The following is a 16600-nucleotide window of genomic DNA, read 5'->3' as shown; positions in this document are numbered from 1 at the left end:
TTATCTGTAAATCCCAACTCTAAGAATTGGACATGGGGATCACTTCTTCCCCATAAACTATCATTCCACCTGTTGGAGGATATTGTAGTTAATCAACTGTTAATGTAGTGTCAATCTGTTTTTCCCTCTAAAACGTCCAAGTGGATCAAGACACATTTTAAATCTGTAAGTGGCAATGGGTAATTCATGTCTTCCCCAAACTACAGTCATCACTATGTTTTATGGCTGTGATCAGTCCTCATGTAGACTTTTTATTTGGATTGGAGCCTTCCAAGATCTATTATGCGTTAAGTACTTCTTGATTGGGCACTTAACTTGCAAATTCCTTTCTAAAGAAGCTGACCAAATGCCTTGCTAAGGCTATTAAAAATCAAACAAGTATACAGCCAATATTCATAACTTTGAATACTACAATGACACACACATACAAATAGGATGAATAGATTCAGTAGATCATAACCTTTATATAGATATGTTACATGGCATATGTAGCATAAAACATATATGCATCCGATGAAGTGAGCTGTAGCTCACGAAAGCTTATGCTCAAATAAATTGGTTAGTCTCTAAGGTGCCACAAGTCCTCCTTTTCTTTTTGTGAATACAGACTAACACGGCTGCTACTCTGAAACCTGTCATTATGCAAGGCACTGAATTTAGCCATATAGAATGGAAATCTATCAACTTCATGAAAAAACTCGTACAGATACAGACAGACATCATCTTCCTTTCCAAATGCAAACAGATGGACATCATATCAAAAGGACTAAAGGAAAAAAATCCATTACAATCTACATACCACAAAGACTATGCTGACAGCTTGTGCCACACGCTCTCAAAGAAACTGCGGAACCACCTGATCAAGATCCTCTACAGCAAACAGGGAAAGATTAAGAATGAGCTCTCAAAAATGGATACGCTCATAAAAAACCAACCTTCCACACAAACTTCCTCGTGGCTGGACTTTACAAAAACTAGACAAGCCATTTACAACACACACTTTACTTCTCTGCAAAAGAAAAAGGACACTAAACTATCTAAACTACTACATGCCACAAGGGGCCACAACAGTGGTTCCCTTAATCCACCCAGCAATATTGTTAATCTATCCAACTATACTCTTAGCCCAGCAGAAGAATCTGTCCTATCTCGGGGCCTCTCCTTCTGCCCCTCCACCCCCATGAACATGATACAGTTCTGTGGTGACCTAAAATCCTATTTTCGACATCTCTGACTCAAGGAATATTTCCAACACACCTCTGAACAACATACTAACCCACAGAGACCTTCCTACCAAGACTACAAAAAGAAGGATTCTGGGTGGACTCCTCCTGAAGGTCGAAACAACAGACTGGACTTCTACATAGAGTGCTTCCGCCAATGTTCACGGGCTGAAATTGTGGAAAAGCAGCATCACTTGCCCCATAACCTCAGCCATGCAGAACACTATGCCATCCACAGCCTCAGAAACAACTCTGACATCATAATCAAAAAGGCTGACAAAGGAGGTGCTGTTATCATTATGAATAGGTCGGAATATGAACAATAGGCTGCTAGGCCGCTCTCCAACACCACTTTCTACAAGCCATTACCCTCTGATCCCACTGAGGGTTATCAAAAGAAACTACAACATTCACTCAAGAAACTCCCTGAAAAAGCACAAGAACAAATCTGCACAGACCACACCCCTGGAACCCCGACCTGGGGTATTCTATCTGCTACTCAAGATCCATAAACCTGGAAGTCCTGGACACCCCATCATCTCAGGCATTGGCACCCTGGCAGCAGGATTGTCTGGCTATGTAGACTCCCTCCTCAGGCCCTATGCTACCAGCACTCCCAGCTATCTTTGAGACACCACTGACTTCCTGAGGAAACTACAATCCATCGGTGATCTTTCTGAAAACACCATCCTGGTCACTATGGATGTAAAAGCCCTCTACACCAACATTCCACACAAAGATGGACTACAAGCCATCAGGAACAGTATCCCCGATAATGTCATGGCAAACCTGGTGGCTGAACTTTGTGACTTTGTCCTCACCCATAACTATTTCACATTTGGGGACAATGTATACCTTCAAATCAGCGGCACTGCTATGGGTACCCGCATGGCCCCACAGTATGCCAACATTTTTATGGCTGACTTAGAACAACACTTCCTCAGCTCTTATCCCCTAATGCGCCGTACTCTACTTGCGCTACAATGATGACATCTTCATCATCTGGACCCATGGAAAAGAAGCTCTTGAGGAATTCCACCATGATTTCAACAATTTCCATCCCACCATCAACCTCAGACTGGACCAGTCCACACAAGAGATCCACTTCCTGGACACTACTGTGCTAATAAGTGATGGTCACATAAACACCACCCTATACCGGAAACCTACTGACCACTATTCCTACCTACATGCCTCCAGCTTTCATCCAGACCACACCACATGATCCATTGTCTACAGCCAAGCTCTATGATACAGCTGCATTTGCTCCAACCCCTCAGACAGAGACAAACACCTACAAGATCTCTATCAAGCACTCTTACAACTACAATACCCACCTGCAGAAGTGAAGAAACAGATTGACAGAGCCAGAAGAGTACCCAGAAGTCACCTGCTACAGGACAGGCCCAACAAAGAAAATAACAGAACGTCACTAGCCATCACCTTCAGCCCCCAACTAAAACCTCTCCAGCGCATCATCAAGGATCTACAACCTATCCTGAGGGACGACCCATCACTCTGACAGATCTTGGGAGACAGGCCAGTCCTTGCTTACAGACAGCCCCCCAACCTGAAGCAAATACTCACCAGCAACCACACACCACACAACAGAACCACTAACCCAGAAACCTATCCTTGCAACAAAGCCCATTGCCAACTATGTCCACATATCTATTCAGGGGACAGCATCATAGGGCCTAATCACATCAGCCACACTATCAGAGGCTCGTTCACCTGTGCATCTACCAATGTGATATATGCCCTCTTGTGCCAGCAATGCCCCTCTGCCATGTACATTGGCCAAACTGGACAGTCTCTATGTAAAAGAATAAATGGACACAAATGAGACGTCAAGATTTAAAACATTCAAAAACCAGTTGTAGAACACTTCAATCTCTTTGGTCACTTGATTACAGACCTAAAAGTCACAATATTACAACAAAAAGACTTCAAAAACAGACTCCAATGAGAGACTGCTGAATTGGAATTAATTTGCAAACTGGATACAATTAACTTAGGCTTGAATAGAGACTGGGAATGGGTCATTACACAAAGTAAACTATTTTCCAATGTTTATTCCCCCCATCCACCCTCCACTATTCCTCAGATGTTCTTGTCAACTGCTTGAAATGGCCCACCTGGATTATCACTACAAAAGGTTTCCCCTTCCCCCTGCTCTCCTGCTGGTAATAGCTCACCTTAAGTGATCATTCTCCTTACGGTGTGTATGGTAACACCCATTGTTTCATGTTCTCTTTGTATATAAATCTCCCCACTGTATTTTCCACTGAATGCATCCAATGAAGTGAGCTGTAGCTCACAAAAGCTTATGCTCAAATCAATTTGTTAGACTCTAAGGTGCCACAAGTCCTCCTTTTCTTTATGTCATATATACATTCATAAACATATTTCCATAAAGCCTTATGGGGTGCACCGTCACAGTAAGAAATGTACATCCCTGGGTAGTGCACTAGAGTGCATCCTAAGTAAATCTGTCCTCCACTGAGACATACTCTTCTGATGCAATACCTGCTCTATTAATAGTCAAACATTTTAAAGCTAAGTGGTGGAGGAAATTGTCAGATAGTGTCAGACCAGAGATTATACTGCACCACCTTGTACAATAGCATGTAAGACACTATAAAGTTATTATATGCATGAATATATCACACAGTGCTTATAGCAAAAACGGTACATTTGATTAACAACAATTTTTCATGGAAACATTTATCTGCTCTTAAAAAGAGCAATCTTATCCTCCATCTGAGCCTCATTCTGCTTGCTGTCTATACAACTTCAAGCTTCTTCTGAAAAAAGTAAATTGAATTTCAGATATCCTGGTCCTGCATGTAGTTTTTTGTTGCCACTCTTGTTCACTACATTACCAAAAATTCTCTAGGAGTTTCCTTGGTAACCATGGACCCAATTCTGCCATCCCTAGTCATGTGGAACAGTACCTGACACCATATGTAGTTCCCTGATTCATGGAGCAAGGTATCACTCAACACATGTAGTTGTGGCAAATCAGAATTTATAGAGAAAACGCTACATTTTTTAAAAAAGGAGCACTTGTGGCACCTTAGAGACTAACAAATTTGTTAGTCTCTAAGGTGCCACAAGAACTCCTTTTCTTTTTGCGAATACAGACTAACATGTCTGCTACTCTGAAACCTACGTTTTAAAATATACTCTATTAATAGTTATTGCTACATTACTTAGATTGTAAGCTCTTGGAGACAGAGACCATCGTTTTGTCCTGTATTTCTATGGTGCCCAACACAATGGGGTCCTGGTCCGTGATTGGGCTTCTAGGTACCACCATAATACAAATAATAATACTTTCCAAGACACTCAGATTAATCCCAATGATCAATACATTTGCTCTCCTTCTCTTCCTTAGGAGAAAATGTGAAAACATTTTGTTCTTATGCTAAGATCAGAGTTACCAAAATTCTGCATGTCTTTACTTTCACCCTCCTGCATTCCTGCAGCAAACTTTGATTTTCTTTCCTTTGCCTCTTGGCGACACTAACATCTTATGGAAAAAATAACACTTAGCTTTTGAAAATATTTCTCTGAACCTGAATTGTTCTTCAGGCAATAAAGCAGATAGCAGTGAATGTCTTCTAGTAGAGTATGGGGAGATTTGTATGTTGGAGGAGTTGAAGAAGTGGTGAATCCCACATATATGTTTTGCTCATAGAATATGCCCACTGCAACCTATGTGTGGAGGTGGCAGGCCTTTGTCTGGCTTGCTGAAAAAAAAGAGCAGTGCTGCCCCTTTAACAGCTCCCTTACAAAGGGTGGGAATGGGGGGGTTTAAGGGATGGGCAGGATCCATTTGGAGCCTGGTCAAAAGAAGGTCACTGTACTGCCTTTCCTGCTAATCAGAAGACTGGGGTATGTAGCCCCAGGAAGGCTCTTTTTTACTGGTATCAGCCTTGAATCTGGCAAAAGGACTGGGTTCTCTCCTACTGTGGGCCTTATGCTAGTTGTTCTTTTCCTCGGAGTGCTGGGCAGGAATTTTATCCTCACTGCCACATTAGCTGAGGTGGGGGCGGGGGTTGCCTTCCTCACAGCAGGTCTGGGGTTGGGGAGAGAGCAGGAGGGTTAGGTTATAATGTTGCAGCTTGGTAAGTACAACTCATGACAGATGTCCAGTGCAGGTATGGAAAGGGTACAGTTAGTGGATAAAATAGACTGGAAAATTATTTGACGAAAAGTTACCCGATGAGTAATGAGTTTTGGGGGCTCTAAATCAGGTACAGTGGGCATCCAACCCCCCCTTTTTCTAGTCACCATTCACCTCATATAAAGGGAAGGTGCCAGGGTCCCAGTAATGTGATGGCTGTGACCAGGTTAGGGATTATTTGGAATTTATTAAGAAAATGATGACCTCTCCTATACAACTTATTACTGGGTACTCCCAGATATGAACTGTCAAAACTTTGGTTTTAACCTTTAAATCTGTATGTCTAGCATGTAATCTCTGGAAACAGTTCTAAGAACAATAATTGCAAAGAATAAAAAATGAAAAGGAATTTAATCATTTACTATGTAACAGTTCTAGGGCCACTTTACAGACATAGGAATACCAGTGTAGTATACTTGATAAGTGCTCTTAGAATCATAGAATATCAGGGTTGGAAGGGACCTCAGGAGGTCACCTAGTCCAACCCCCTGCTCAAAGCAGGACCAATCTCCAACTAAATCATCCCAGCCAGGGCTTTGTCAAGCCTGACCTTAAAAACCTCTAAGGAAGGAGATTCCACCACCTCCCTAGGTAACCCATTCCAATGCTTCACCACCCTCCCAGTGAAAAAGATTTTCCTAATATCCAACCTAAACCTCCCCCACTACAACTTGAAACCATTACTCTTAGTGTGGACACAGCTATAGTGGGAACTCTGCATTGTAAAACAGGCCCCTATGAGGGAAACAAGTTATACTGGTAAAAAGGACAATTTTCCTAGTATAACCACATTTACACCAGAGGCTCTGCCAACACAACTGGGTTGCTCAGGAATCCTGCCTTTTCTTCACAACCCTGACCAACATGGCTGTGCCACAGAAATCTGTATTGTGTAGACCAGGCCTCGCTCTAAGGATCAGACTGTTGGGTATTGGGCCATGGTACAAGGAGGAGGGAATGTAGCAATACACCATCGTACAAAGCAAAAAAATGTCAGGAGGGTGAACCAAAGAATTTTTGTTCTCATAAACAGTAAAGAAGGTTCATCGCTGGAAAGGGAAAAATCCCTCAAGACCACAAAGTAGAATAGTACAGTAAGATGATTGTGTATGCCTTTGAGAACAAGGTAATGGAATTTGCAACTCTTTCAGAAGATTGAGAGAACTAAGGAGAAGGCTGGATCCTTCTCACTGATTCAAATATAAAACTGAGAAATTGATGTTAGGTATTAAGAGAACAAAATAATAGTTTTCATTAATTAACAATGCAATTAGCACCCTTGAGTTTGACCATTTTGAAATGTTCCTATTAATTCTAATGAATTTCCCTGTTCCATTTCACAAACTAGTAGAATTTTTCATGCTGGTGCAACTTGTTTTATGGTTGCCCACTGTAATTCTTTTTAATGTAATAAAAGTATCTGTAATTGTAATTATTTAATTTCATTAAAAATTCTGCTCTCAATTCTGCTCAGTTACACTATTTTCAAAACGACAAACACTCCACTGCAGAAAATCAATGTCCCTTCTTGTAATTTTTGTACATAATGTGGGGGTTGCAGCTCTCCTGAGTCCCCAACAGACTCCATTTCAAGTTATTTATAGTGTCCTTCCCCTGGTTGTAGCACAGGTAGTGACCTCTCTTGTTTGGAAAACTGTTTCTCTCCCTTTCCCTGGAGAGAGGGAGAGGGGAATCAGAATAAAAGAACAGCAAAGGTCTGTTTCTAGGCAGTATTTTGGGGTCACCCCTTTGTGGCTTGGCTTGCCAGCTGTTATAGTGTCTCTAATTACGACCTACTTCCAGCCCATCTTCTTGAAGCACCATGCTTTATAGCTGGCCCATGCATTTTTAGGGGAGTGAGGCCTGTGACTGTCTTCCTCTTGGCTGAGCTATCTTTATGGTCAGCAGTCTCAGGTACAGCAGCCTTTTTCCTGTTCACCACCCCTTCCTGTGGCAGGTCTTTCCCTTTTAAGATCCCCTCCTCCTGGCACAGCAAGCCTTAAAGGTGTGCCCAATTAGAGTAGAAAGAGCCCAGAAGAGCTGGTTAGTCTCCTCTCCTGGTGTGTCCCTTCAGATACACCACCCCTCAAGTTGGAAAGACGGCCTTGGGGCAGGTTGCTTCCATTGCCAATTTCTCACGAAAAGAAATCAGCGTTAGCATGGTCCTTTCCTGCCTGCCATTGCACTCTGAACCCATAGATCTGTAGCAGACAATATCATCGCTCTATACACAGATTTGCATCTTTCATGGGGTGTGACTGCAGCTTAAGGGAGTATAATCTGTGATCAAAGAGAAGGGGCTATCCAACAAGTAATAGCTGAGGGAATCCATGGACCCTTTGATTGGTATTGGCTCCTTTTCAATACTTGAGTAGGCCTCTTCTTTAGGGAATAGCTTACTACTCAGATATAAGAATGAATTTTCTTCTCCTCTGAAGTCTTGAGAGCATGGCACTAATTCCAACGTCTGAGGTGTCTGTGTGCAGTATGAATTCACGGGGAAAATCAGGGCTCAACAGCATGGGCTCCTAGCATAGCCATGCTTTCAGTACACGAAAAGCTTCCTTGCATTTATCATTCCGCTGGATCTTCTTGGAGTTGTTGCTTTCTTTGAGGTCTGTAAGGGGGAGCCGCGACTGAGGCAAAACTGAGGAAAAGCATCTGATAATACCCTGCCAGCAGAGAAAATATTTCACTTGTCTCTTTGTCTGGGGAATTGGGCCACTAGAGCCTCTATCTTGTCAGCCACAGGTTTCATAAGGCCTATGTGGTACTCCAAATAGGTTACTTCCACCATGGCTAGTCTACATTTTGCAGGGTTACCCATAAGACCTGCAGCTCAGAGAGCTTTTAATACTGCCTTGAAGTGCTGCTGGTAGTCTTCTCAGGGAGGATTATAGACCATGTCATCTATGTAAGCTGCAGCTTTTTGATGGTGTGCACTGAGGATCCTATAGCCACTGGAAAGTCATGGCAGCTCCATGGGAGCCAAAAGACAAGTACTGAATTGAAAATGCCTCAAGGAGGTGGAGAATGCTGGAGGGGAGTGTTTTATGATAAGGGAAATAAAGGGCTCTGCAAATAACATTTTGTCAGTTCAATAGTGCTCAGGTGCTTTGCCAGTCCCAGCTGCTCTAGTATCTCTTCTTAACATTCCCTTCAGAATCTTATTAAACTGCTCTATTAGGCCACTGGTCTGCAGGTGTTACTGCAAGGTTTTTAGGGACTTGACCTTCAGAAGAGAGCATAATTTATTAATTAGCTGAGAGGTGAAGTTAGTCCCTTGATCTGTTAGTGTGTTGTGAGGAAACCCCACACATGAGAAAAGCTTCAAGGGCTTTGGGGCTATTGCTGTAGATTTTGCAGAATAAAGAGGAACAGCCTCCGGGTACCCGGTCGCATAGTCAATGGTAATTAATATGTACTGATGCCCTGATATATTTTTTTTCTGGGAACCTGATCATGTCCATTCTGATTCTCTTGAACAGTGTCTCAGTCAAGGGCAGAAAGACCAAGGGTGTCCTCAGAATCTCTTTGTTGCTAGCTAGCTGGTACTCTGGGCAGGAAGAACAGTATTCTCTCACAGCCTCATGCATACCTGACCAGTAGAATTAGGCTAATACCCATGACGATGTCTTCTTTCCTCCCAGGTGTCCAGCAGATGGGATGTCATGTGTGATATGTGAGCTGCAATACCAGCAGTTGGGTCGTCACCATCCTGGTTTGTTGATCCCTTTTGATTTGATACAGGTGTTCTTTCTTGAGAACAAAGTGGATACAGCTCACCCTACTGAGGATGTTACCTCCCAATTTACGGAGGTCAGTTGTCCATATGCATGGCTTAACATAGGGTCATTTCTCTGTTCTTGCACAAAGTTCCCATCCTGTAGGAGAACTTCCAGTCCTGACTGCTTATCTCTTCTTTCCCTGTGGAGGTCAATGACCAAGTTGCCAGGATATTCCCTTCTCAGGGTCTTCAGATTCCCCAAGTCTTATCAAGCTTTTGGAAATCGGCTGCAATAATTGGACCAGATCCTCATTTGCTACACAGGCCTGTCCGTTAATGACTTGCCAGGAATAGGGCCAGTGCCAGCCTATGACTATAGAGTAGGCCAATTTTTTGTCAATGGCTACTGTTATCACTGTGATATGTGCCCGCACTGTAAATGCTGGCTGAGGTACATTTTGACATCGCCGTGTATACACTACAGATAGATCATATTCTTAGGGGTGGCTATCATCTCCTACTATGGAGGTCTGAACCACCATCTGGCTACAGCTGGAGTCCAGGAGTCCTGGAACCATCTTCCTTTGGACCACCACTGGTACCATCAACTTGGGGGAAGATTTTTTCCATGCACAGGTTCTGCTGTCCAGCCCTGCACATATTCACATTCCATAAGAGGGCACTCCCTCTTTGTGTTCAGTCTGCCCATGTAAGTAGCAAGATATTGGGCTGGCACTTTTGGCATCTTTCCTAGGAGGGGATGAGCCCCGTTGTGTAGCAGTGGCTGGACTTCATTTGCAAGTCCTACTGCAGTTGTGTGAGGTGCCTGGCAGTCCCCCTGGTGGTGGTGTATTTGCACCCAATCCCTTTGCCTCCCTTAGACTACCCCCAGTCTCAGAGGCAGTCTGATAATCTAAGAGGACATCCTCAGGGTTATAACCCTCAGAGGGGTTGTCATCCAGTCCATTTCCTGCCCTGCCAAGGGCTTGGGGGATTATGCCTCTAGTGACACTTTGGCTTCTACAAAATCCTCCATTAGCCTCACTGCATCTGCTAATATCCCAGGGCAGTGCCATAATACACAAGCCTTTTATAGGGTAATAGCATTATAAATTGCTCCATCACAACGGTCTTGGACCTCTGATCATTCTTCTGGGTGAAGCTAAGTCCAAACACTGCACTACTATTGGGGGTCTGGGCCCCTTGGGGTAGCTCTTGGATCAAATCGTTGATGGTTGGTCTCTTCAGAAATGTCCAAATAGTCCAAAATGGCAGACTTTACCTGTTTGTAGTTTTTTGCCTGTTTCAAGTGCTGGTTACAATAGGCCACCTGTGCTGGACCCATCAAGTATGGGGCCAAATATCAAATCCCATTGTTCCAGGGGCCACCAGGATTCTAGTGCCACCTTCTCAAGTGTAATTAAAAAGGCCTCGGTTCATCATCTGGCTCTGTATCTATTAGCTTTACAGGCACTAGTGGGATAACACTCTCTGCAGAAGTGTGTCTCGCTGGGACTCCCTGGGGACACAGGGCTTACACTATCTGTCACATCATTTCTTTTTGAAACTCCTGCTTCAGGGCCAGGAGCTGTTGCTGTTGTGTGGTCTCAACTTGCTGTTGGGTGGCCCATGGAACTGCTGCTGCTGAGTAGGTTGCTACACCTCCACTAGCCACTTAAACTACCATTTCAGTTCCATCTTGCCCAAGGCTGATGAGCTCTCTCCCCTCTAGGGCCTTTGTTTAAAAAAAAACCAAAAACAAACAAACAACACTTGTATCAGGTCCAGCATGCCTTGCGTGGAGGGAGGTTGGAGTATCACTAACTCCCCACCAGACCCCATTTCAAGTAGTTTAGAATGCCCTCCCCCCAGTCGCAGTATAGAAGGGGTTCTCCAAACAAAACAAACCAACTAAAGAGAGGTCCTTTTTCTCTTTTTCCCCAGAGAGAGAGAGCGGGGAATCAGAGGAAAAGCAAAGCAAAGGTGATCTGTCTCTTAGGCAGTCTTTTGGGGCTTGGCTTATCATTGGGTATAGTCTCTTTAATTAGGGTCTATATCAGAGGTGGGCAAACTATGGCCCGCAGGCCCCATCCATCCATCCTGCCCAGCCCCGAGCTGCTGGCCAGGGAGGCTGTCCCTCCTCCCCCGCAGCCACACCACCGCGTGGCACAATGCTCTGGGTGGCGGGGATGCAGAGCTTGCCTGACCCGGTGCTCTGTGCTGCATGGCGCAGAGTGGCTGCCTGTCCTGGTGCAGCCGTGCTGCCAGCCACAGGTGCTCCAGGCAGCACGGTAAGGGGGCAGGGAGCAGGGGCATGTTGGATAGAGGGCAGGGGAGTTTGGGGGGTAGTCAGGGGCGTGGATAGGGGTCAGAGCAGTCAGAGGGCAGGGAACGGGGGTTGAAGGGGGGCAGTCAGGAAGGAGAGGAGGGGTTGGATGGGGCGGGGGGGGCGGTCAGGGGACAGGGAGCAGGGTAAGTGAATGGGGCAGGGGTCCCAGGGGAGCAGTTAGGAAGGAGGGGGGGTTGAATGGGGTGGTGGGGGCAGTTAGGGGTGGGGGGCGGTTAGGGACGAGGTATCCGGGGGCAGTCAGGGAGAAGGGGTGGTTGGATGGAGCAGGGGTCCCTGGAGGCCATCAGGAAGGAAGGGGGGAGTTGGGGCAGGGGGTCCGGGGGCAGTCAGGGGACCGAGAGCAGGGGGGGCCATCAGGGAACAGGGGGGTTGGATGGGGCAGGAGTCCCAGGGGGGCCGTCAAGGGGGAAGAAGCGGGGGGATTCGATAGGGGGCAGGGCCATGCCTGCTAACCGGCCCACAATTTCAGAAACCCGATGCAGCCCTCAGGCCAAAAAGTTTGCCCGACCCTGGTCTATATCCAGCCCCTCCTCTTGGAGCACTTTGTTTTATAGATGGTCCAGGCTGTTTTAGGGCAATGAGGCCTGAGACTGTCTCTCTCGGCTGATTTGTCTTTGTGGTCAGCAGTCTTCTTCCTATTCCCCTCCCCTTTCTTGCCAGGATTTCCCCCTTTTAAGCTTCCACCCTCCAGGCAGAGCAAGCCTCACAGATACATCTGGTCAGTGCTGAATGAGCCCAGAAGAGCTCATTAATCTCCTCTCTACTAGAGTGAGGGTGTTTCCCTTCACACACGCTATCATGTCCCATAGAAGAGTCCGAATTAATGTACATGTACCATTTTTTTAAAATAGGCTATTATCCTGAGAGGTACATGGCTGCCATCCGGGTATATGTGTTGGATCCAAAGACAGTTACATAATTCATTAAAGCTAATTGGTGCACCAAGCACTGTCTTCTAGGTTCAACAGAAGGACCTATCAATCCGCTCTATATAGTGAAAACAACTATAGACAATGGGGGTGGCCATGACAGGGAATAAATTACATGACAGGCCAAAGCTAAACTAGGTGAATTAACCGTCTTCTCTGGTTGCAAATGAATGGGGCCTAGGATATTTTTTGCAGGCATTATATGTTGGAGGGGCAAGCCAGCAAAAGGAGTTGTGAGCATGCCCTGAAAGGAAGCAAAGGGAGAGAGAGAGAGCTCCTTGAGCACAGAGTTGCACGCTTGAAGATGCCTGAACAAGGAAACTGCCTGCTCTTGTTTGTTTCTGCTGTGTTCAGGGAAACAAGACTTTGTGTGCATTTTTCATGAACAATGAATGAGATTACACCGAGAATATACCTGTCTCCTCTGATGGATGTCTCATCCAATTGAATGCAATGTCCCAAATTCTGGCAAACCATGCAAGCCAAAAGTGGACTGAAAAGCCTCCAGACCCCTTGTTCCTCTGCTCTGACTGCTAACAGGATTATTGACTGTGTGGGGGTGGTTAATTTGTCATACTAATGGGAATGGGAATGAGAGCACTCAATTTATTTCAAATCAATGAAACGGCCATCTGACTAGATCAGCTGTCTGCCACATACCCATATGAGCTGGGTTTGAATTGGTGAACAGGAGATCAAAGGTTCTCTTTGCCATTACCTATCTTCTGAGCCATCAGTACCTCCAGGGAAAATGTTTTATTCACCGTGGGTGAAATCCTGACCCTTTTGAAATCAATGGCTAGAGAGAGAGAGAGTTTTCAAGGAAGAGTTTGCATAAATGTATGAGTATTATGCAGAATTTGGTTGGAAGGATTCACTCCATGAGGAAGCCACACTCTTTTTAAGGTCTTTAATATCCATGTCTGGACAAACCAGTTTGCCCTTTTTCACTTCAGTGGCATTCAAGTGTTTTCTGTTTGTGTGTGTGGTTTGATGTTTACATTCATCCAAAAAGACACGCATGAAAAAAAAAAAGTAATGCTTCTCATAGGGGTATTTTGCTGAATAAAAAATGCATAATAAATACACCATGACATCAAATACATTTCAGAGATGGGCTCCCAGAACGGGCAGAGAAAACAAAGAGAGAGGCAATGAGACCCAGGTGAAAGGTAACTAATACAATTTTGTGTGTGTGTGCAGTTTCCTCCTTCATCCCTCAAGTGTTGCAAAGATAACTGGATATTGTGTACTTCCTCCTATATTTGTTTTACCAAATTCAAGGAGCGTAAATGGGAAGTATTCACACAAGCAATTAACACCTGAAGTTTATCACCACCCAAATTATTTGCAGATGGATTAGCACTTCTTTAATTAAGCCCCCAAACCAGAAGCATAAGCAATTTTAAAAACCACAAACAAACAAACAAACCATTCTTGAAAAGTTTAAAACACAGATGCATTAAAATGGCTTACATAGTTATCGCTGAACCTCCAAGCCCAGTGTTCAAGTGACAGGATTCTCTAATGTCACACACATGCCAGTCAGTTTAGAACAGTCTGAACAAGCTGGGCAGGACATGTGCTTAAATATACAACTAACCCACTGTACAACTCACCCCTATTTTTAACTGGAATTGTCTATGGCACCCAGTCACTATATTACTTTACCTGTCAATATGTGTACTGCAAGTTGCTGTTTAACTTTGGTGTTATACTATATTGGTATATAGTATTAAATAATTATAATCATGGCATGACATTACATTACCAACCAATATCACAGAATGTGTTACCATGATATAAGCCTACTGTATTTCAAAATGCCTGACATTCTGGGTGAAAGCCTGGCCCCCCTGAAGTTAATGGCAAAAAAAACATTGACTTCAATGGGGCCAAGATTTCAGAGAGAGAGAGTGTCACTAGCTACCCTGAAATAGGTGAAACTTGTAAGAGACTTATAAGCTATAAATTATATGAAGTGTTCCACTGGAGTATATGCTGTGACCTATCACTGCTGCAGGTGCCTATAATGCTTCCGATCCAAGGAAATACAAAGATGTATCTTGTGAGAGTTAAATAACATAGATAACTAGAGCACAGTAAGCCTCAGACAGTACGATGAGAATAACAGCAAAGGTAGAGGGGATGCCTGTTAAAGGCAGAAGGAATTGTGGGAGGAGGAAGAAATTAGGATAGGGAAGTTTGGTTCAAGAAAAGGAGTAAGGCTCGAACTGGTTCTTATCTTTCCTCCTGAAAAAAGGAAGACAAAGCTGAGCTTTACTAAAATACACCCAAGATGACGATATCCCATCATTCCTGTTGTGTCCTACTGCCTACAACTTGTATCCTTACCCATTGGTCTGTATTCAGAATGTCTCAAAACTCTGAAGTGTTGAAAGTAATGAATCGTGTAGCTCTCAGAAGCTGGGGCTATGTTGGCCGACTATTGTGAAGGATTTTTTTCCCTTTTCTGAAATATTCCTTCATTGCAGGCATGTTACCTGATTTAAAGAAATAAGGTATAAACAAAAGCAATGCAGAACATCATAACTCCAGAATAACAACATAAACAGTTTATAATTTTAACTGGCTCACTGTTTGTGATTCTAGGTCACGTTCAGCTTTTTCAATACATTGTTTTTTTCCTTCCTCCTGGTTCCCTTTAAGAAAATGAGTCCGGACCAGGAAAAAAGGCATGGAGACAGACCTGGCAAAACTCTCACTCCACTTCTGTTTTGCTCTTTAACCGGTGAGACTTCTGGATACTGACTCTTCTCATTGTCCATCATAGAAACACTTGTTAAGAACACTGTGCTCCAGCATCAGTGTTGGATGCAAAGCTGAAAGGTGTGATTTAAACAATGCCAGGAGCTCGTTATCCTCTTCTAATTTTTCATGTCTTCCACAACTGAACTAATGATTGAATTAGCAAAAGCTGTTATTAGGATAACAAGAATTTAAGACTATGCTAGGCATGGAGACATTGAGCATCTTAAATTCCTTTGTTTATCCATTTAAAATCATCTCATACCCAGTAAACGAAAAGAGCAGTGACTCAGGGATAGGGAGGAGGAAAATGAAAGTAGCAGCTCTGCCTCCTGATTTGAGCCTATTATTCTGGAAGTTTAATGTCATTAGGCTTCTTTCTCTCTCACCAAAACCTAGAATTTAAACCCATGATTAAGGTACCTACGCTGTATGGCCTGTTGAATTATTACTCAAATGCTACTGCTAATAGATAATGAAGCACAGCATGTGATCCAGTAAACCTTGTTAGAGTAGTTCCTTAAATGTTTTTTTTTTTTAAGGACAGCTGCTCTACTAATACACATCACAAGATAATTCTAATATTCTTGTTGTTGCTACATTGTGAGCCTGTACTCCATGCACCCAGATTCACAATCACCCACACAGATCTAAGAAAAGGAGTACTTGTGGCACCTTAGAGACTAACCAATTTATTTGAGCATGAGCTTTCGTGAGCTACAGCTCACTTCATCGGATGCATACCGTGGAAACTGCAGAAGACATTATATACACACAGAGACCATGAAACAATACCTCCTCCCACCCCACTGTCCTGCTGGTAATAGCTTATCTAAAGTGATCATCAAGTTGGGCCATTTCCAGCACAAATCCAGGTTTCTCACCCTCTGCCCCCCCACCCCACCCCCCACACACAAACTCACTCTCCTGCTGGTAATAGCCCATCCAAAGTGACCACTCTCTTCACAATGTGTATGATAATCAAGGTGGGCCATTTCCTGCACAAATCCAGGTTCTCTCACTCCCTCACCCCCCTCCAAAAACCACACACACAAACTGACTCTCCTGCTGGTAATAGCTTATCCAAAGTGACCACTCTCCCTACAATATGCATGATAATCAAGGTGGGCCATTTCCAGCACAAATCCACACAGATCTGTGCTTCCACAATATACGGTACATATTTCATATACTCACATTTCTCTTCTCATGTCTACATATTTTATTCAAGAACAGAAAAATACAGATAACTATTTAGACATATTTAGAGACCTACTTAGTCACCCCATATTCCTCCAGGGCCTTACAGATGAATAGACCATATGAATTGGCTGATCGCTGACCAAATCATCGCTAGGTGATAAAGATTTTTTTTTTTCCAAATGAAAGAACAATGACAGTTGATTTCAA

The sequence above is a fragment of the Lepidochelys kempii genome, chromosome 11 (assembly GCF_965140285.1).
Source record: "Lepidochelys kempii isolate rLepKem1 chromosome 11, rLepKem1.hap1, whole genome shotgun sequence".
NCBI lineage: Eukaryota > Metazoa > Chordata > Testudines > Cheloniidae > Lepidochelys > Lepidochelys kempii.
This window is presented reverse-complemented; position numbering follows the sequence as displayed.